Source organism: Falco naumanni, chromosome 5, assembly GCF_017639655.2.
Source record: "Falco naumanni isolate bFalNau1 chromosome 5, bFalNau1.pat, whole genome shotgun sequence".
NCBI classification, from domain to species: domain Eukaryota; kingdom Metazoa; phylum Chordata; class Aves; order Falconiformes; family Falconidae; genus Falco; species Falco naumanni.
In genome coordinates, this window is record NC_054058.1 from 80751933 (window position 1) to 80774209 (window position 22277).

At 42.8% G+C, this 22277-nt stretch overlaps 1 protein-coding gene across 6 annotated transcripts in view; it reads left to right on the top strand.

Moving 5' to 3' along the window:
• ST7 (suppression of tumorigenicity 7) overlaps nt 1-22277 on the top strand; it is a 151791-nt gene that overhangs the window by 16530 nt on the left and 112984 nt on the right. The window lies entirely within an intron of this gene.

Sequence of the window (22277 nt, forward strand, 5' to 3'; positions counted from 1 at the left end):
AGTGCCATTGATGTTTTGTGTATACATAATAGTGTCCTTCAAAAATGTAGGTGTTTGCAGCTGCTCAGACAGTTAAAACAGACTCTTCAGCATCAGGGGCCCCTGGAATAGTGCACATCTGCTTCATTGGGATTTTATCCATGAGCTTATTTGGGGAGTTTCCACTACATTGGGGCTCAGGTGACCAGTCTTTGTACAGCTGTGTATTAAATGCTAGCTCCCATCTTTATGTGATTTACCCAGACAGACTGGAGATAAATGTAAACGGTAAAAAATGAAAAATAACCCTGCAGGTATAGTTTAGGATAGGTTGCCAAGGGCTGAGCAGGTCTCAGTGTTTTGTTAATGCCAGGTCCCCACCTGCTTCCTGGTTATTAATTTTTTTTTTGTGCATGTGGCTTGTTGTAAGTGAACCACGACTTCAGCTAAGGAGACTTGTAATAAGGCATACTAGAAGCAATTTAAATACCTAAAATTTTTGTCTGTGAAGTATTTTAGTAAGAGCAACCTCAGCTGTAAATATTTGCTAATGTCCATCGAGGCAGCAGCTTAACTAAAATTTGTAGAGAGATTTCAAAGAGAGAATACAAGAAAACAAATTTGTACAGCTACCAGCAACTCATATCGAATGTCAAGGGCATAGGGATAGGCTTTCTGTTCCGATGCGTCATCTCCTACATCTCTTTGCATAATATATATTTCAGGCTTTTTCTCTTTTGCATTTAACATGGTATAAAATAATTTCAAGGGCAGTGACTTTGAAATAATAGCTGACAAGGGCAGACAAGCCCTTGGCCCTTCCTTATCTTACCACATCTTCTAATGCTGAACAATGGCAAGGTCAGAAGAATTAAAAGAAATTTACATGTAAAGTAGTTTCCTATGGAAATACTTTTAATGGCTAAATTTGTCCAATTGTATTGTAATATCTAAAGCTGAGAACATATAAGTGAATGTGAAGTATGAGTGGGGCTTACTGCATATTTTTCATTAAAAACAATTCATATGTAAAGGAAAAGGCAAATAATGCCTGATTTATTGATTTATTTGTCAAACGTTAACCAGTATCATTTGAGTGTCAAGTTCTCCTTTACTCTGCAGATCTTAAATGAGTGCTAACTTTCTCACATGCTCTTCCTCCAGTTGTATTCGAATTTACTTTTTTCTCATTTCAGCCAGGTCAGCACAGCCCCTTCCCAAATTTGTGACACATGGAGGAACATGGAAGACGATATGGAAAGAGTTCAAAATCTATGCGTAAAAATTTTTTACAATTTTAAAACCGAATTTAGGTGAAAAGTTTTTAACATCTAGCTTGTAGGGAGAGCGAGAACATAACAGCTTTCCTTTCCATATCTGTGTCCTCTGTGAAACCCTTGAGGAGCCATTGCAGATGACATAAAAGGTATTGCCTCCTCGCTAGCGTTTATTTTCATTTCCTCTACTTCTGGTTGGAACTAGGCTCTCTGCTTTCCTGGGAAAGGTCCTTTGATTGAAAATAAATAGGCAGGAAGGATAGTGTTTAATTGCCATGAAAGTTCATTTCCAGTGGTCAGACACATGAGTTCATTGTGTTGTATGGGAGAATGGGAAATGATGCTTAATAAGCTGTAGACTGGCATCCAGAGGTTACCAAGAAGCAGTGTCTTTATTACCAAAACAGTGATTTTCCTCTTTTTGTCCCTTATGCAATATAATTAACGCCTATTTGTAGTATTGCTGTAAGATCTGAGTGGAGGCAAAATGTTGACGGTTTCACTCCAAAGGCAGATGAATCCTTGGCTGTTATATAGCCCTGACCTGGGAGAACAAAGAGTAAAAATCAGCTGAATAATGGTTAGATTTCATGCAGTGTGAAGGCCAATGTACTTGAAGCCTTCTGTGGGAAACACCTCATTGCTGTTGACCAGCAGACTTGTGCTGCAAAAGCAGGTATGCATCTGGACAGATGTGGCAAGATGAAGTGATCTCAGTTAGCTCAAACACTTTTTCCATAAAGTGGTTTCGCTTGGTTGTGGTTGTGACCTCAATTTAACAGTTAGACTTGATAATCTTAAAGGTGTTTTTCAACCTAAATGATTCTATGATTCCACCCCTCAGGTAGAGCTGATGTGTAGATTGGCTTGCGTGCTGTTACACCAGCAGATCTTTGGGGGTTACCCCGGGTAGGGAGAGCAGAGACAACAGCCATTCACAGTGAAAAATCACTTAACACCTGACCTGCAGTCAGAAATACCTGTCAGACTACATTCTTAGTCTTGATTTTGCTTTTGTGGAGTGTGACCTTAGCTGGAGTAAGTGTGACAGATTGCGGTGCTAACTTGGGAAGACAAGACAGGCTCCTGTTCGAACGTAATGTAAAGCATGATGAAAACTTCTTCAGGTTAGTCTGGAAATTGTCAGTTTCCTGTTACCTGTAAAGCAAGGTTTTTAATGTGTTCTTGATATTTTCAAGCAGTGTAGGGGGTTTTGTGTGTTCTAGCCGGCTGTGCTCCAGAAACTACATGGAACAGAGAAACCTCTGTGATGGAGTCTCTCAGAGCATTTCTAGTGTTGTCTTAGGGAGATGGGGACTGATTTTTTTTCTCTTGGTGGTGTATTTTTTTTCTTGAGAATAGGTAATACCAGATGCGGATGCAACAGACAGTGTAAAATAACTCTTAATGAGCAGATGCCAGTTGTAATCAGCTTCTCCTTCATCTCTAATTTACTTTCACATGTGAGGTTTCCACTTGGCTTTCCTTTTGTTATGCTTCTGGATAGTCTTATTGTAATTCTAACTTTGAGTTTTGCTAGTTCTTGACTTCAGCATCATCTTTTCATAAGGACCATTGCAAGTAAACTATGTGCTTGGTGAAAGCCTGTTTTCTTGTACCTTTCTCAGTTTGTCCCTTATTTTGTTGAGTGGCTGCTTTTTTGCAATTTTGCTTCTTTATTCTACATATACTTACAGTATCTCCTCTCCTTTAAATCTTATGTAACCCAAATTATACTGATTCTTTTAATCTTAACAGTTCTTATTGCCACTGCTACATCTCCCTTTGCGGTCATCTTTTTTGGGTAGGTGGTAGTACTCAGAAAGTATAAGTGAACTACTATACTTAAAAGAGATTATTTATTTCATATTCTTTGCCATTCCTAGTATTATGTTTGTTTGGCTGGTTTGAGATTTTTTGCTTTTGGGTTTTTTTTTCCTGGCTCTAGCTGCAGCTGTTTGTGAAGGGAGGGAATTCTGCTGAGCTATGTACAGCAGCACTCAGATTTTCTGCTCAATCTGTTGCTCTGTATGGGGAGAGAAGGAAATGCAGTCGTGTTTTAAATTTAGTAACTTCTAGTAATTTTGATGATTGCTAAGACCACTTTTCTGATTATAAATAAACCGCATTGTTTAAAAGTATTTTTGACTGGACTGAATTCTGTCCCAAAATTGGAACAGGCTGAGGAAAGTGGGAAAGAAATTACGGTCAAGTTTTTGCATTCTTAACCGTAAATGGAAACAGAAGGGCATTGACTGACCAGAAGCTTTGGTTTTATAGCTCTGGTAGCTAATGGAGAACATTATTTACTAAAAATGCTGTCAGTTTTAGTTTGTCATGCATCAGAGGTTCCTCTGGAGCTGTAGGTGGTTGAAGCCTTGGGCAAACTCTTCTGTCTGATGCTGCTTGGGCAACCTGGGGAGTGCTGAAAGCTGAATGTGAATAGGTGTTAGGTATCCTCTGGGGCAAGCAAAAAGGGTAATCCAGCATCACTGTCACTAGGAGAGTAAGGCCAAGCTGGCAGATGCTTGACAATAACCATGAGTTAATTGTTGCGAAGCCAATTTCAAGTCATTGAAAGCAAAGTCTGAGGAATTCAATGTCTGGCTTGTCCAAATTACTAGGCAAAGGCTGCGAAGTTTGATGAGTTAGCAAGGTGGTTACCTGAGCTGAAGGAGAGCTTGCCAAGCAAAAAACCTAAATCTGGTCACTGCACTGTAGCTGTCCGGAATCCTTTGGGGTGTCCCTTTGTCCTCCGGGAGACTGCTCTCCTCTGTGTACTGTGTTCACCTCTCTCTGCATGTTTCCTGAGTCTTACACTTGGGAGATGAAAATTAATCTCCTTCCACTGTCTGACCATTAAACACAATATATGTGTTAGGGTGTCACTTCTGATACGTCATCCTGGGGCCAGAACACCTCTGCTGTGAAGAAAGACTGAGAGAGTTGGGGTTGTTCGGTGTGGAGAAGAGAAGGCTCCAGGGAGACCTTATTGCAGCCTTCCAATATAAAAAGAGGGCTTCTAAGAAGGAAGAGGACAGACTTTTTACCAAGGCCTGTAGTGACAGGACAAGGGATCATGGTTTGAAATTGAAAGAGGGTAGTTTAAGATTGGACATAAGCAAGACATTTTTTGCAATGAGGGTTGTGAGATTCTGGAACAGGTTGCCTGAGAAGTTGGGGATGCCCCATCCCTGGAAGTGTTCAAGGCCAGGCTGGATGGGGCTTTGAGCAACCTGATCTAGTGGAAGATGTCTCGGGCCATGGCAGAGGGCTTGGACTAGATGGTCTTTAAAGGTCCCTTCCAACCCAAATCATTCTGTGGTTCTATGATCCTGAAATTGGTCTCTGGAAAATTTTTACAACAAGGTGCCAAAGTGTTTTACAGTGTCAGGAAATTATAGATAATTGTGGATGTTAAAAGTTTGACATTGTAAAGTCATACACAGGAATGTTTCACCCATAACAAGATCTTGACTGTGTGTTGTGGTTTTGACTGCTTAATTTGTATGACATAGACATATAATGAATTTTTCCATTACTGATTTTCTCTAAAGCCAAGATTTATGCATACACCTTTTATGCACTCACTGCTAGTTTGGTGGACTTGGAAGAGTCCCTAATCTTGGAAGAGATTTCCAAACAGTAGGTTCTGCTTCTTTATCTCAGATCAGTATGTAGGACTCTATTTTAGTTCAACAGGTTTTTACCAGATGTTTGTCTTCTTTCTGCTGTTGGTTTTTTAACAGTTTCTCATCTTCAGCGTTAACCAGAAACAGAAACTTAAGGAATCATTGTTACTTTTTTCCTTAAAGTAAGTGAGCAGCTCAGGAGATTTTAGGCCTATTTATAACCATGTGTGAAATATCCCCATATAAAGTTATGAATTCTGTTCTGGTGTATGAAAGCCATTAGTTAAACCAAGGTGTTAACTTGTGTTCTGGTTCACAACATTGCTGTCTCAGCCCAGATGTGATGCTTCATGGACAGTTGGGGCCAGAGGACATTTTCTGGCACAGCAGGTTACAGTTCAACTCAACAGCTTTTCCATACAAATGCAGCAGTTGCTTTCTGCCAGCAAGGCCCCTGACTTTAGAAAGTCTCCCAGTGCAATTTGGCAGAAATCAACCACGCTCCTGAGCTGAGATGGATTCCTACTTTGTGAACTGCATGGACAGCAAGAGAAATGCCTTTGAGAAACGGAGGTCCCATGGGAGCAGAGTTCTTTTATCCTAATGGACAAAAATCAGAAGAGGCAAAAAGGGCTGTTGGGATTTGGGGTTTTGGGTAAACCCTGGGCTTTAGGATGCGATAAGGTCCAGCCGGTAGGGTGTGTTTAATTTATGTCATTTTTCAAGGTAAGACATTTGTGACTAGAAACCTTGTTTCATTTAGTCACTTTCTTTGGATAGATTGTCCCGTGTAGGTATGAGTAGGGCAGTGGCATGTCCATACCCCTGCTCTGGGAGACATCTGCCTTAAAAACCCAGGGGCTCCGGGAGGTTCTGTCTTGAGCCCTGAGTCTGAGACTACTGGATTCTGCCAGGAATATGAGGTGAGAGCCTGTACATTAGTGATGACAATATGTTTTCTGAGGGAATATAATTGCAAAATTAACTATGGAGGTGCAATTGCTTTTCTTATTTAATGTCCTGTTAGTACTGCCATGGAAGGCAGGTATTTTTGGAAGCTCCATGGCCTTGAAGATGAACGTCCTCTTCTCCTCAGAGTACAGTAGGTACTCAAACAGGGTGTGATCTGTGGATGCATAAATTCTAGACAAAGACACGGATACTGTTTTCTGCAAATTCTCACGTGCAGTGTATTCTCTAAGAGAAATCCTGTTCTTTCCACTGGGCAAACCATGGTGTCAGTGGGGCAGCAGATGTTACAGCTTTTAAACATCAGACACGGTCCATGATTCTGCCCATGTTGCCTCTGTTAAGCCAGTTCTAGAAGACAGTGTATTTATAACTGTCTTTAACCTTTTGATGGAGTTGAGAGAAAATGCTTAATATAGATCAGACCATTGTACGTTTTGATTACCACTTGTGGTTTTTTTACAGAACTTATTTAATTCCAGGGTGACATTATCCTGTTACATTTTTTTCTGAATGATCTGACCTGCTCACAGTGGTATCAATGGCTGATTTCTCACTGGCTTCTATAGGTAAAAGTTCATGGGAACATGAATAAAAGTGTATTTCCATGTTTGGTCATGAATTTGTGGTTTGAACCTAAGTTGTGTGTATTTTTGAATAATTTCATAAGAAAAATAGCAGCATAACTTTTGTTATTTCACATACAGCCTGTTCCTACTTGGTTTAGTAGAAAGAACTTAAAAACAAAAAATCATGACAGTGGGCAAAGCCAAAGTAGTAATTCAACTAAAGGAAAGAAGAAATGTAGCAGTTTAATGGGAATTTATTTGCAGTAGTACTTCCTATTTCCCCCCTAGATGCACACAGTAAGATACGTTTAGTTGATACAATATCTTAATACCTACAAGATCCCTAAGTACAGTGGAGAGATTCATCTGCTTATACATTGTATAGCAGGAGCACTTTTGCACCAAAGTGTAATGGAGTAAGTAGGGAAGCAAGGAGTAATTCCTGATTGTGACCAAAATTGCCTGCCCAGACTTGTGGGGTACCTCCATGGCCTTGGCATTTATAAAAGTGTAATTTACAAAACCTTAAATTTTGAACCTGAGACTTCAGACCTGACGTCTACCCTTCTGCATCACTGACACAAAACACACTTGACTTTATTTATAAGTGCTATAGAGAAAAAGAGGAGGAATTAGCTAGTTTTTTAGAAGTACCAGGCATTTAACCTCACTTTCTGTGCCTGTGTTTTGTGCTCTTAAGAAGTAACAGGGAATTATGGTAAAGGAGACCTTCTGCCTCCTCATCTGGGATAGAAGACCTTCCTTAAGAGAATGGACCAGTGGGAATCAGTGAGAATTTGTTTGTGAAAGGCAATCTAGGTTTAGAACTATATTATCTCCTATTAATTATTTAACTTTACTTACTTGAATACCTAGGTCTGTCATGCTCCTAACATGGACAGCAGAATTGAAGCGTTCGTTTCAACAGCTGACCGAACAATGTGCCACTGAAATACAGCGTCCTTTCAGACAGATCTCCACTTGTTTATTTGTGTTATTGCAAAGAGTCAGTCTTCATCCAAGTTTTTATTACTGCAGTTTTTTATTATTGCTGAGATTTGAAATGAAGAGCTGTGGACACTTGCTAATAGAAAACTGTTGTTTTTTATACTGTTGCTGTTCTGAATCATATTTCCTGTGCAAGGGTTGAAATATTATGGAAATGTTGACTAAGAACATTTGTTTTAAAATATATTATGCTGCATTCTTAGCCATGGATTTAAAAATAAATTGTCCACCAAGGAAAAAATGTCGGGCATGTTCCAGTTTCACAACAGAAAGTGGGGGGTGTGGTCAGATACTCTGTGTGGGCTGAAAAGGGAAAGTGCAGAGGGGCTGGTAAAAGGCATTTAATGGAAAGCCAAAGGAGTCCAGCTGCACGTCTTGCATAAGGGAAAAACTTAAAAGACTCTCGCAATATTTCTGAAAGTGGTGCAACTCTCTCTGTATAATTGGAAAAGGAGAGTTCATAGATAAAGGTGGCAAGAACTCTGTCACCAAATTCATTCTACTTTTAATTTTTATTTTTCATGTTGCTATTTTGAGGCTTGGTTATTTTGTGTACTGAGGTCATGATACAGAGAATGGAGTTAGTCTATGGGTAGAATGCCATAATCTGGTATGTTCCATGTCAAGTCTAACATATGAAGAAACTCTTCTGCGAGTGTTGCAAAAGGTGCTTTAGTACTAAATGCTTCCAGCTTTTGGACGTCATCCTTCAGCCTCTGGTTTTAATCCTAGACCTTCATAGTTTGTATGATTTCAGTGGGCATGAACGCACAGACCTCTCTGGCCTCTGCAGCATTCACTTGAATATCAGTGATAAGGGATTTTGGTAACAAATGATACGGGTATGGGTCAGTGGTACAGGTGAGCTACTGGACTGGTTAATGGCTCTAAATGTAGTTTTTTCTGAATTTCCTTGCGCATCATCCTGCATCTAAATCCTGTTTTCAAGTGACGTGACTTTCTAGGAAAGCCAATGGTACTTGAATAAAGAAGTTCCTAATTAACTTTTGAAAACGGCACTTGTGTTTCTAATTTCAATGACACAGCTGAACCAATATTTAAATAAATACATGTAGGTAAGGCATGAAATGTTTTTTGAAACAATAAGAACAGTACAATAAACAATCATGAAAGGATGACTGAGAGAAAAAGACATCTACCACATGAAGAGCACATGGTATAGCTGATTTCGATAGCATTGGACATTGTTCCTGACAGGGCTGTAATTTCTTTCTGTCTGCAATATGTTGTGTTTGTGGGGGGTTCCCAATAGAAATCCAGTGGCAGCAGATAGGATGTGTGTAAAGTTCCTACCGAAATGAAATGAGCTTTGAGTAGCGTTTTAGACTTAATGCACACCTGAGCAAAACACTGTGAAATGATGCAAGAACACGTGAGGCACCTTTGGGAAGTCAGTCATGCTGGGCTGGGCTGCGGGTGCTGGTGGCTGCATCCTGGGGGACAGGCGCCCCGCTTCACACCCCTGCCTTGCTGGGCACCGAGTCAGCTGAACTGGCCAGAGCAGGGGCTTGTCGAGGAAAAAGCTTTGATGGAAACCTGACTCGCAGTGATCCAAGGTAAAAAAAAGCAGATTGAAGGCATCTAGTCATCAAATAGGGTCAAGTCTCTGGTCTGCCTTACCCCAGGCCAGTGCTCTGACCAAGGAGCTCTGAGGGGGTCTCCTTGTTCCTCCTGGCTTGCAAGCCTGTCAGGGCTTCCTTGAAAAAGTGTCGTTGAAATTCATGTGCTTAGATGAAACACGTTGATACAGCTGAAGAGGCTGCCAGCAGAAAAACCCCTCCTTGTTCTTCTAGGGAGACAGTGAATAGGAGGCTACCGAGAGATATTTATTAGAATTAGTCTTATAAACCTGTCATAGCATAATTTATGCTTTCCTGTCTGTGCAGGCTATGGCTTTCCTGCTGTAAGGATTGTGAGAAAACATAGGGCAGTCCCAGACTGGAAGAAAAACAGAGTGGCTGTGAAATCCTGTTCTCATACAAATGCTGAGAAAGATTACTTGAAAAATGTGTAGGAAGAAGAGTAACAGTGACCATTACAAATAAGAAAAAAGGTCTGAGTCTTAAGAGGACATAAACTTTGCCACATATTAAGGAAGCTTAAAAAAGGAACCCTGAAAAAACATATGGAAATACTGTGGTGGGATTTTTAAACAGTGAAGCTTGCAGTGTTGTCTGCATGGCCGTCACCATGTTCCCTTCCCACTGACAGATCTGTGAGATTGTACAGGTGAATAAAGTGCTTCAAAATCTCCTTCAGTGGTTCTGTTTCTTTTTTCCTTTCTTATTTTTTTCCTTCCTTTTTCTTTTTTTTTTTTTTTTTTTTTTCCTTTTGGTCATATAAATCCATGAGGTTCAGACACTTGTTTTTGTCTAATGCTTGGGGGGTTCTGTCCTTTTTCAGCTTTCCCTTGAGTTTACAGCTAAGGTCAAGCCAGTTTGCTTAATCATTAGCCTTTTAAAGTTTATTAAGATCTGTTCTCCATTCTTCACTTGAGTTCATGCCACTGTGCTGGCCATGTGGTCAACTTGTATAAAGTCTGCCATGCTGTAGTGCAGCTAATAGAGCGTTGCTTCTCATCACGTCAGCTGATGCTCAGAGTTTGCTGATGGCTGAGGTTGGATGTTTTTTCTTCCATCTGCTGGAATCCTGGGGATGTTACAATGCAATATTGTTCCTGGCACGGAGTGGTGAATGTGATCCTTACTGTGGGAAAATTCCTCTGACGGCCGTGCTGGTTCGGAGGAGGTTGTTGTTGATGCTCCCTCCAGTCACAGGATGTGGCTCAGGCAGCTGTGACCGCACAGAGAGGGCAGATGATGCTCCCTGCCATATTGCTCTGTTAGCCTTCTCCCGTCCTCTGCCATTCTTCTCCTGTTGCTCACACCTGTCTGTCCTGACTGTCTGTCTTTCCTCTACAGTGTGTTTTGATTGCCAGGTCTCTGGCTTTTCAGCAGAGCCTGGTCCTTGAAGTGCAGCTCTGCATTGTAGTCTTACAAACATTTTGAATTCCTGTAGCAGTGAAAGCCTTGGCTGACCTGGAAACTGATGCCAGTCTGTTATGTGGATTGCTGCCGCGCAGCAATCCAGCAACATTTAGCTTCGGGTCTTTGCTATTTTCTGGAAAGGGCTCTGTGTTGCACTGCTGTGATGACACTAGTTAGTCTCTTGCACAGTGGTTTCATTAGCCTGTTATTTCTGAGACAAGGCTTTTGCTGCCTGTTGAGTCCTGTGAAGGTGAGTTTCGGTAAGAACAACTTGCAGGCAGGCTTTTTAGCTCCCTGTCAAAGCAAAATCAGGGATATGGAAAAACTGGGATAGCCAAGTCCATTGCAAGGCAGTGGAGGTGGGCTCTGAGGCGTGTGAGGAGGCTCATGATGTGAGCAGTTTTTTGGGGGGGGCAGAGTGAGTGACGGTGGTTGGTGAGGAATCTCTGGACCCTGGCAGGGTGGGTGCTTGTCCCCCATTCCTCGAGTGGTCACTAGTTCCTTGTCTCAGTCAGAAGGTGGTTGTGTCTGAACTAAAAATGAGGGAGGAATGGGAGCACAAGGAGGAAGACTTCTATGAGGCTTCGATCATGTCTGTGTAAAGGGCAAGTGCGTACCACATGGGAGAGCTAATACTTATTACTGCAGAAGCACATGTTAGTACTTTGTAGAGAGCACAGACTTGAAATTTGACAACCCAGCTCCTTCTGGCAGAGTCTGAAGCTTTTAAATAGAAACTGTACTGGAGCTGTTGGGAAGCTGTTACCCAGGCTGGGGGTCTAGAGGTAGGGGAGGCACTAGGAGGCTCACTGCATTCTGCAGTCAGCATTTTCCCATCAGGTGTGCAGGCTGTAGGAAGAGGTCTTGAGAGCTGTGGGGTGAAAGTGGAAAGAGAAATGGTTTCTCTTTCAGAGTAGGAGGAATTAGCTGAGACTCTGAAAGGGCAAAGGCCCCCCTAAGGTCCTGCTGACGGCTTGAAGACAGCGAACTCTATGCATTAAATAAATAAATAGATAAATTATTGGAAGGGCAGAACAGTTAGAGTGAGTGATAGATGCCTGGTGAGCTCTCGCTCTGCAGCAGGAATTCAGAGACTGCACTGGATCCACCTTCGTGGGACTGTGCTTCATTTCCCTGAACTACCTTGTGCCTTTAGACCAGCTCTTGTCATTTGAGATGCAGTACTCCGTTCCCGTTTAGGCAGCACCTTTAAATCTAGAGAACCTTATGTTTCTTTTCAAACTTTATTCAGAAATGACTTCAACCAGCATTGAAATGAAAAAGGATGTTATTATATCTCCTGTAAGACCTGTACTCTTCTTAAGAGAATAGCTTATACACGCAGTCTGTTGGTATCTAAAGGCTATATTATCCAAAGGCTGAGTTCTGCCTGTTTGGGGAGCAGTATGTTAGATCTGCTGGTCTGGTATGTAGAGGTACAAAGGTGACCAAAGGCTGTATTTTTAATGAACTTGATCATGACAACACTTACTGCAGGAATAGCATCCCAGGCAGTGGGAACCCTCTGATGCCACAGGTCAGCAAAGATGGCAGAGGCGGCCGTGAGTCAGTGGTGGCTGTGCTCTGCTGAGCAGCTTTCCACGGGTGGGCAGCGGGTCTCACCGTGTGCTCTTCCCCACATTCTGCTCAGCCAGGTCCGTTCCCAGACCTGGTTCCCCACATGCCGCTCAGGAGAGTGAGCACAAAAAGGTGGGTGTAAGGAGCACCGGCTCACGCAGGCTCAGCGAGCACACGGCTGCTGGAAGCAGGGTAGCAGTGCCGGGGCACAACTGCATGCAATAAAACAGCTCTAGCAGAGCCTCTAAAGGCATGGTTTTGTGAACTTTTGGTGCTGAGAAATACAGAAATCCATAGCTGGCTGCTGCAGAAGAGAAGAAATTATGCCACAGTATTGCCAGAAGTATGGTTTTATGTGATTGTGAAAGGAAATTAAACAACTGAGTTTTCAGTATTCACCCTGAGCTAAAATGATTCTTCTTAAAAGGATGAAAAGTTTTGTTTGTTGCCAACAGTATAGTAATTCATCTGTCAATTGGAAGAAAATACCAAAGACTTGGTTAAGAAGATCCTATTTTTCTCTGACGTTAGTGATGCCTCAAAGCAAGGAAATTCAGAAAGGCTCTTTCCCTTGTTTCACAGCAAAGGGAAATAAGTAATTTTGTTGTCTGATTATTTTCAAGAAACAATAAAAAGTAATGTAACTTTTAAAGAAATATAAACTGTTACTTATTTCTGAACTGCTATCTACCCATTTACTGTGCAGTACCCCAAAGTATATTATGGAAAAGTCCTTGATTTGGGAAATCAAAGGTTCTAATGATCTTCCTTTATCTGCAGAAGCTTCAGAACTGCCTGACACAATCTGTTCCATTGGGCTTGATGACATCAAAATGTTCCGTTGTGTCATCAAAGCATGTTTGTGTTTTTTCGTTAGACTGCAGTGAAAGTTACTTCTGTACTGTTAGGTCTGCAAACGAGTCCTGTTAGTATTGCAATTTCTAATTTTTTTAAAGATGCTAAAAGGGGGAAAGCAAAGACACACTTCCTGTGGCTTACCACTAGTATTTATTAATGTATAAAATCTATTTATTATACAGTCTAAAACCTAACTCAGGCTAATCATTAGCATTATTGGGATCTTAATTTGGCAGAAGCTGTGGATTCTTTGTCAAAAGTTTTCACTGTAAAATGTTCCTCACAGAGATCGATGTTTATGCTTCAGGCTCTGCATTAGGAGAAGGCACAGTGTTGAGCTCTCGGATCCAGGCTTCCTGCTCCTTAAAACCTGCTGACTTTATTACATGTCTTTTAACTTTTAACTTTAAAGCAGTGACGGACAGAATACTTTTCTTGCATGAATACTCTTGGACAGATTACAGAAGCCTGAAAAATATTCAGCTGTTAAGGCTGAGTTTCAGTTTGAAGTTATTTTGAAGTCAGGTGCAAAACCCCTTGATATTCTGATCTTAGGAAAAGGAAGACAAAAAGAATCAAGTTAGATGGACATCTGCTTTAAGTGCTGTGATTTAAATAAATCGTGCACATTATTGTCTCTTTTTTTCCATCCAAGGTGCCTCTCTCTGGCTGAGATGGAAGGGTATTTTGATCAGGAGATTGTGAGGAACGGTGCTGTCTGGGCCAGAGGGGCTGCAGCCTTGCAGCTGGACCGGGTACACACGTTGGGTCCCTGGTGGAGCCCAGTAGGCAGGACAAGAGGCAACAGGCGCGTGCTGAAACACAGGAAATTTTGTCCAAACATGAGAAAACACCTCTTGACTCTGAGGGTGGTCAGACACCAGAGCAGGTTGCCCAAAGAGTTTGTGGAGTCTCTGTCCTTGGAGACATTCAAAACCCAGGTGGTTGCAACCATGAGCCAGCTGCTGCAGCTGGCCCTGCCTGAGCAGCGGTCGTGGGCTCCCTTGTAACCTGTGCTTCTGTGCGGTCATTAGGGGGGGCTTAAAGCAGAAGATATGGAGCAAGGCAGAAGAGAGGGAAGACGAAGGTTCTCCTATGGGCTTGAGAAGAGGAGGGACTTGGCTGTGCATTGGGAAGGGCTCAGTGCTCCCCAAGGGGAGGGATGAACCCTGGTGCAGCAAGAGCTCTGGGTTAGGAAGCGCGGGGCAGGTCTGGGAAGAGGAGGGCTGGGACCTGAGCTTGGCTGTGGCTGGGTAGGCCACCTTGCTATTATACCCTTGTCATCTAACTTGGATTTTGGCTTGAGTAAAGACCTTCGGACATGACTGTCTTGCTCTGTTTGAACCATCTGCAGAGGGTGTTTTATCACTTCACCATGACTTTTTGCAAGGGGGCTCTCCACATAGCCCATCACCTGGTCCTGTAGGTTTTTATTTCGTTTGGTTTTGTTTCATGTTTACTGCTGGTGACATAGTCATTGTCTGTTATAAACTAGTGAAGCACACTGTTTTAAATAGGCAATACTAATAACAACAGAAACCAAGAAAAATGAAAAAGACCGATTTTAAAGAAAAATAAATGCTTTCACTGGCAGCTTGCTAACCAGGAAATTACCCCTCCAGAAAGCTCCTGCCCTGGAGACATCTCCTGGCTCTGTAGCTTAATGCATGTAAATCTACTGCACCTTGCAGCAGAGCTGAACTACGACTGTGGCTATTGCAAGTAAAACATTCCAGTTCCCTTTTGGCTTCCACAGTGAGCGTGCCGCATTTGTCTGTCCGCTGCCTGCGCCAGGGCAGGCCCTTGTCAAAGGACGGGTAGGGCACATTTCGACAAGTGGGTTTTTGAAATCTTCCATGTTGTTTCAGAGCAAAAGAGGAGTTATTGGCATTCCTTTAAGCGACTGGTATCTAACTAGCTGCATTTAAATTGATGTTAATTCAAGCTAGTAAATAACAATGCAAAGTCGGTGAAGGGTTAGATTGCTGATGAAATACATATTCACATGTGTGCTGCTTTCATTTGCATTGTAATGGAGGGCTGAAGTTGAACTGAGTGAACTATTTTTTTCATAGAATATATTCTGTGAAAATAATTGCTCTGGTAAGAAGCAATTATTGCATACAATGAAAGCGGTGTTCCAGAAGAGTCTTAACTCTCTCTGCACAGGCATGAGAAAAATAGTTGGCATAAGGGACATGTTGAGCCCATGATTAAGACATAGTGGGACTTTCCACTGGGGTCTTTTCCCTGGGTCCTGACACTGCATGCCAGGGGAGACTGTATGTTCATAGTTGGACACTTGATATCACATACCCTTTTCTTATTAAAGTCCTTAACCCTTTGCTTTTCCCTACCTGTAGCGTGTTGTACCAATTTCAATCAAACACACAATTAGCTACAAGGGAAGTAATGAAGCCTGGCGGTCTGTTTTTAACCAGTGTATAAAGAGCTGCAAGGGTCGGACCACGTTCGTCCAGTGCACTGTTTCCAGTGGTGTTTGGTATGAGCTGAGGAAAGACACAATAGTCTGTCATTTTTTTCAGAATACATTTTTTTGAGAATTCTCATTTGAAATGATAAAACTATTTGCACAAAATGTATTTCTCAGGCTGTTTGACAGAAGTTTAAGGGAGCCACGAGCCTCTGCCCTCGGGTTCCTGCAGCAGGGCAGTGGTGGTGTGGAGCCAGCCTTAATCAAGCGGATGCAGGAGGTGAGTCACTCTCTTGTGCTCTCTTGTGCTTGAGATTGTGTTTTGGCCAACCACCAAACCGTCTTCCACGAAGGATAAGTGGTGTCAAACACTACTTGCCTGTAGTGTAAACAGGGCCGGAGGCTAAAGTGGATAAATAACACTGACAACAAGTAGCGCTGAGCGGAGCCTGCAGCCATCTGAAGTTTCATGAAGCATCAGTGAGGGAAGCTCAGAGGTGATCTGCCTACCCTGCAGGCAGAGCAGGACCAAATGCACGTGCTCTTCTACTACAAGGTGAAGCTCTTCAGTCTGGTTTGACAACTGATCAGGTGGTGTTAAGTAAACAAATCAGCTATGTCAGGAGGGCCACAAACCCTTCGACTTGAAGAAAGGAATGCATCTGCATGCTTAAATTTGTCAGGAGGAGGAATGTCTCTGACGGTAGGGAAGACCTGCTCTTTAGTGAACTGGTGCCTCATGATTTTATCCACTTTGCATATCTGCAAATATGATATCAGCATGATCTTCCTGCCTGGGCTGATGGAAGTCGATAAACTCTGTGGGCTGCCTAGTGCCCGAATCTTTAATGACACTGAAGGCAGAGGAGTGTCACAGTGCTTCCAAGTACCAAGACATCGGTGGCATTATGGAGATTTACGCAGCTGCAGGGATCAAAATGATGTCTCTCTCAGCAGAAACCTGCTTTTTGGGTGACTCGATGATGATGAAGTCTGGGACCTGTTCAGGGGAACCCATAGCAGGGGTCACAGTTCAAGGTGGGTTTGAAGTGTAGGGATCTACTTCTCCTTCCTTGAATTATGGGGCCTCTGTCTTCAGAATAACCTTCCCTTTTTCCTATGCTTCCCCTAAAACTCCCAGCCACACAGAAGGCACATTTATGCACATGTAGAATCTGCATCTGAGCTGCTCAAGCCTGGCTCTGTGTATACTCTCTGTGTAGTCAGCAGAGAGAAACAGGCACTGCTGGAGTTAGCAACTGCTGAACGGACAACAAAACTATTCGGAAAATCAGTCCTCTCTAATCATGCTGACCAGGACCTTTTCCTGGGATGAGCGTTGTGGAGATTAGGAGCCGCAACCTCCATGTCTCCATCCTGTCCTCGTGCTGCTGGAATACAGCAGCTCTGCAGGGACCACCACCCACCCCTCCAGGGGAGGGGCCAGGAAGGGGGATGCCACCAGCCTGGTCCTAGGCAGTGTGGTCTGCTCAGCAGGAGGCTCACATCCAGTGTAAAATTTCTGAGAAACTTGAATAGTGTTAATGTCTGATCATTTAATTGCCACTAAGTTGCCGATACCGCTCATCATGCCCATCTGGCGTCATGGTTCTACCATGGTGTTCATACGTTGACCATCACCAGGTAGAAGGCATCAGCCATAGTTACTGAGGCTCCTTTGTGTTCTGGCAACGTGGTGGCTTGCTGTGAGAGGAACATTGTAAACCGGTACGTGCCGTGAGCTCCTAGTAAAGGTCTGCTGTACGTCCTAAGATGAGAGCCCACATGGAGTTGGACTTGGGAGTCTCTGCAGTGTTCCTTTGTGACTGATGCCTGGTGGAAAGGATGTTGGTGCTGTTGACTCTGCCATGAGAAAGGCAAATGCCATCACCCTTTCCAACCTTATTTTCCTCTAACTGTATACCTAAGCCTTCTGTTATCATGACTAAATGTCAAACGTTTTCTCTAGTACTTCGTTTAGGAGAGCATTTCCAAGGTGTCTGTCAAGTTTAAGAGCCTGCTTCTCCTAAAAGCTCCCAGAGCTGAAGTGCTTTGGTGGGGTGTTTCCTCTGCACCGTGCATTTGTTCCTCAGGCTGGCCCTTATCCACATGTCTGTTTTATTTGATCTCGAGAGCAGAGCCTTGCATTTCCAGGAGGGATTTCACTTTTCTGCTGTTGAGTATTCAGCAAATGAAACTGCTGTGTCCAGGCTTGCTGCCTAGAACCTGCACTCTGAGCCTCCTTGATGGATGTCTGTGCTTGCAGCAACCTAACACTGATCATGCTGCAGGTTCAGGAGGGTCTCTTGCTTGGATTGTTTTATTGACTCTTAGAAGGCCTTTTTTCTCAAGAAAAGCTATGATAATCAAGTTATCCAGCCATTTACTAATTTTTGTGGTTAATCCTTTTTTATTCTAAGGGAGGAATTTTATATCTCCAGTCTGCAGGACTAGCATTGCATGGAATCCTGGAAGGAAGTGCTGGGACTCCACCAAAATGCTGCATCTTGACCACCAAAATGCTGCATCTTGGGAAAACAGTGATCCTTAAATGACCACAGTTTTTTCCGGTGGAACTAGTGAAACAGTTTCCAGTGGACTTGGTTTCCCCACTGACTGCGCAATTGTGTTATATATATGGCTGCAATGTCAGCGCATCCACTGTTATGCACAGGAGAGTCCACCTAGGAAAACAAACAACAAAAGTCTCATTTTAAGTTTTTTCCTCAATTTAGGTTGGTTATGTTATGGATTCTTTTATGTCTGCTAGGGGGTCAGCTCAACAACTCACTCAGTCGTCCCGCAGGGACCTTCCCAAGTTATCTGTTCCCTATCTGATTCCTAGCTCTCACATGGCATGGGGGATAATTTTGTTTCTCCTATCCCTTGGCTAGGTTGGGTTGAAATGGCTGGCAGGTTCCAGAGCTGCTAAGCAGGGCCAGACAGAGCACGTTCACGTGAACAGCTGAATTCTTTGGACACCTTCTTACCTTATTTCGTGGGTATTCCCTCGTAGACTTAGAAGTCCTTCTTGATTTTTCCCATATGTACGATGAAATCATTGCTATTTATGATGTCAGATTTAATGTTCTTACTGTGTTTACTCAGGGAAGTAATTTAAATTTGATCTCCTAATCATGAAGTTTTGGCATTAGATCAAAGAGTATTAATGCAGATTGTAATGCGATGTCGGCAACGTGGACTACTCTTCTAAGTCTGCCCAACTTATTTTTTATGCATATAATTTGGATATTTGTGTTTTTTCTGGGTCACACATGTTCCCTCTGATGCCGGTCTGCATGCGGTTTATTTTGACTCGGCCTTAATCCTAATTTGTGGTCCGTCAGAGCTGCATAAAAAATGATGACAATTTGTTTATAATCTGTTTTTTAATTTGTTATCCACCTCTGTTCACACTGACATTTGAGGCTTTTGTGTGCACCTTATGTGCAGTCCTGTGGCATAGATCCTTTGAAATTACCCTGATATTAGCATACAAAACCTCCCGGTATTTCCCTCCATGTAGAAAATACACACTTTTTTCCTTCTAATATTTTATTATTTTAAAAAGGCATTTAAATAGCAGGTTATTTAAATACTTAATTTAACCATAGTGCTGATTTGGTTGCTCCATTTATTTCTAAGTTCTTAGATCATATCAAAAGGGACTTGGAAGGTAAAGTTTAACTGATGTAATAAAAATTCTTACCTATCTTTGAGGAGGATTGAGGTTATCCTTTACTTGCTGTCTAGAGACTTGAAGGTGTGGGACCCTTTCCATTGCCCCAGGGGGAGACAGGTGAGACCTCCCTTGTTGAGATGAGCTGCTTAGGGCAGTAGGGCAGGAGAACCTCACAGGTGGGATGGATTTGTTCCCCGTTCCCTGTGGAACAGGGTTTCTCCTGTGGAAAAGGAGGTTAAGCTCAAAATAAAATGTTTCTCTAGTGGCAAGAGAGAGTAAAGATTTCTGGTTTAGTGGATCAGCATAAGGCACATGTACAAACCTGCCTTTGTTGGTAGCTCAGATTTCCTGCTTGCGCTGGTTTCCTTGAGAGAAATTACTCTAAAGCAGAAATGTACATCTGTATAAAAATTTAACATTTCATTATCCAGCTTCTTTATTAAAATGCAAACTGTGCTTTAGGGTTTAGACACACATTTCCTTACAAAACAAAGTAAAATATATACATTATTTTTCTGCAGTGATAAACTAAGGAATAAAAACTATCTGTTCCAAGAGCACATCCCTTTCTCTAGAAAACGTGACCATATAGGAGAGAGCTTTGAATAGCATATGTATTTGCTGCTTTAAATATTTCATGCTAGCTTCTGGAGAAGTGTATGGAAGTTACATTGTAAATTAATCTAAAACACTTGAACAATGTCTTGTGCACATTGTAAGCGAATCACAGCAATGCCAGCACTTGCAGGAGATTTCATTTTTGCATTCTCTGTACAGTAATTTACATTAGTTTCACTGCTGTGTAAGAGAGTGAAACTTTCTCATAGGAAGAGATTAAATTTGTTGACCTTTCTTGCAGAATAAACCAACAGCAGAACTCAGGGGAGGGAACAGAAATTTCTAAGTCTGCTAGCCAGTTAGCAAACGAAAAGGTTATGGTCTTAGAAAAGCAGCAGATCAGAAACAGATTTTAACACTTTAAGTCATTTTATGAAGTGTTTTAAGTAGACTTGAAAGGATTTCAGGGAAAGTCTTTCAGTGGCCTGTCAGGAGTCACCTTCCGCACAAGGCGAAAGCGCTGACCTGGCAAGCCTAACACTAATGAAATAGATTATTACGAAATCCTTCCACAGATACCGCATGGGTTGTTTAGGCTTCTGGACCGCCTACGTGCGTCACTGTAATGAGAACTTGGCGGAGCGCCTGGGCTCCGTGACACCTTCAAGGATGTCATTGGAAAGCCCTGAGGTTTTGCATCTTCCTTGGAAACAGTGCTGTGGGAAATTCAGATCTGCTCATCAGAGCTAAACTTATTCTTCAGCCATTGCATGTGCGCTTGGGTTTGTGTTCCAGAGATTTGTGTGTGAAGATGCTGAGAGACTTACCGGTACATAACAGACTTGTTTCTTTTGTGAACTTGCCTTGGTTGCTGGAAAGCCAAGCCAGAACACTTGCTTTGCTCTGCACACTACAACTTCTTGTCAAGCTGTTTTGACTAAAAGAGGTGTAACCAGCCTCAAATAGTCAAAGTAACTGGTTCAGTTCTGGGAACAGCAAAACTATGGTCCTTGTCAGACGATCTGTGGCACTGTCATTAGAGCGCTGTGGTCAAAAACAACGCGGATGTGTCTTCCTGGCGCTGAGCATCCGTTGCTCAGATATTGATGATGATATTGGTGCTGCAGATATTCATGATGATTGAACAACCAGGCCCTTAATTCAGGTGCTTAAGCACAGAGGACATCTGGTTAGTCACGGCCTAAGGGTTGATTGGAGTCACTGCGCGCCAGTGCGCTGTCTGCCAGTGGAGACAACAAGAGTTGCCTGCTGGGGAGCGTGTTGTGAGATGTCTCACCCGAGGGTACGGCCTCTTCCATGGCTTTGTTCCAGAGGTGAAATGCAGGTAAACGCTCCCAAAAGCCTGCTGGGCCTAAGTATTCTCGTGGTGTGTGCAAAGCACAGAGACCATTCAATGTGTGGGGTGGAAAGCAGGGAAACAGTTGAAGAGTGTTTTGCACCAACAGAGGTAACCAGGAGAGGAGCTCTGTGTGCCTTGCGGGTGCCACCCACGAGGAGGGTAAGGACAAGGAGGTCAGGCTCTGTACAGCCTCTTGATCTCTCTCCTTCCGCGCAGCACCTTTGAGGGGCCGTCTGGATGTTTGTGGGCCCGCACGTTGTATGAGCTAGGGACTGTGTTCCTCATCCCCAGGAGCAGAGGGACTGGTGTGGCTCTGGCCCATACGTTGCTTTCCAGTCTCCTCGTAGGGCAGTGCTGGCCCCAGCCAACACCGGCTCGGTTCCCTAATGATTTAAGCACGTTGAGATCCTTGGGTGGCAGGGCCTGCCAGCCTTCAGGGTAACTCATTTTCCAGCCTGTGGCTCATGGTGGCATTGTGTGTTCTGCAAACAGCACAAACACCCTTAGCACAGGAGCATTTGGGAATGGTTAACTCATCAAAGTGCAGAAATGGGGTGTGTGTATGTGTGTGTGTTTCCTTAAGCGCTTCACTTAATGGACTTGTATCTGTCTTTGTTCTCCTCACTCATCAGCAGTGCTTTGCAGTCCTTGCCATCCTGGGGACTGCATGTACTTGTTCAGTGAGACTTAGCAAAAATATTATTGGGTTTCCCCCCTGCAGACATACATACATCCTATGGATGGCCCCCAGTGTCTGGTAGCTTCCAACCATCAGCTTACTGCTTGGCTGCTCTCAACAGCACAAGACTGGCAAATTCTTTTGTCTGCGGGAGGAAGATAAGGAGCCAGCTTAGGGCTTTGTTTCTATATTTGAAAATTTTAAATTACTGAGCATCAGAAAAAAATAACCTCAATGTGCTGAAAAATGCACTCGCAGAGGCTAAGAAACACTAGATCTAGATGGTTTAGAAGAATAAAGAAGAAATAAGGAAAATATTTATTTGGTTGGTAGGATGCCTTTTTATCACTGAAATTGGTGTGGTTTGGGTTTTTCTTTTTTATTTAGATGTGTGACTTATTCATTATGGTTAGAGCATTGCATTGCTGCAGTGTATTCTGACAATAGATTGAAGTTGGCTAGCACTTGGATGTGAAAATTAAGTCTGAAGTGTAGATTGGCCCAGGATTTTAATTTTTCTTTGAAGGGAAAATAACAAAGAGCGTTAGTAATAGAAATTCATGGTTATTCTTTATTGAAAATGCCATAAGTGTTTGTAGGACGTTTGGCCCCAAAATGTATTCTGTTTGCACAGAAACACTTTACATCTCGTGCAACTGAGAAAAGGAGTGTGAATCCAAGGCAGA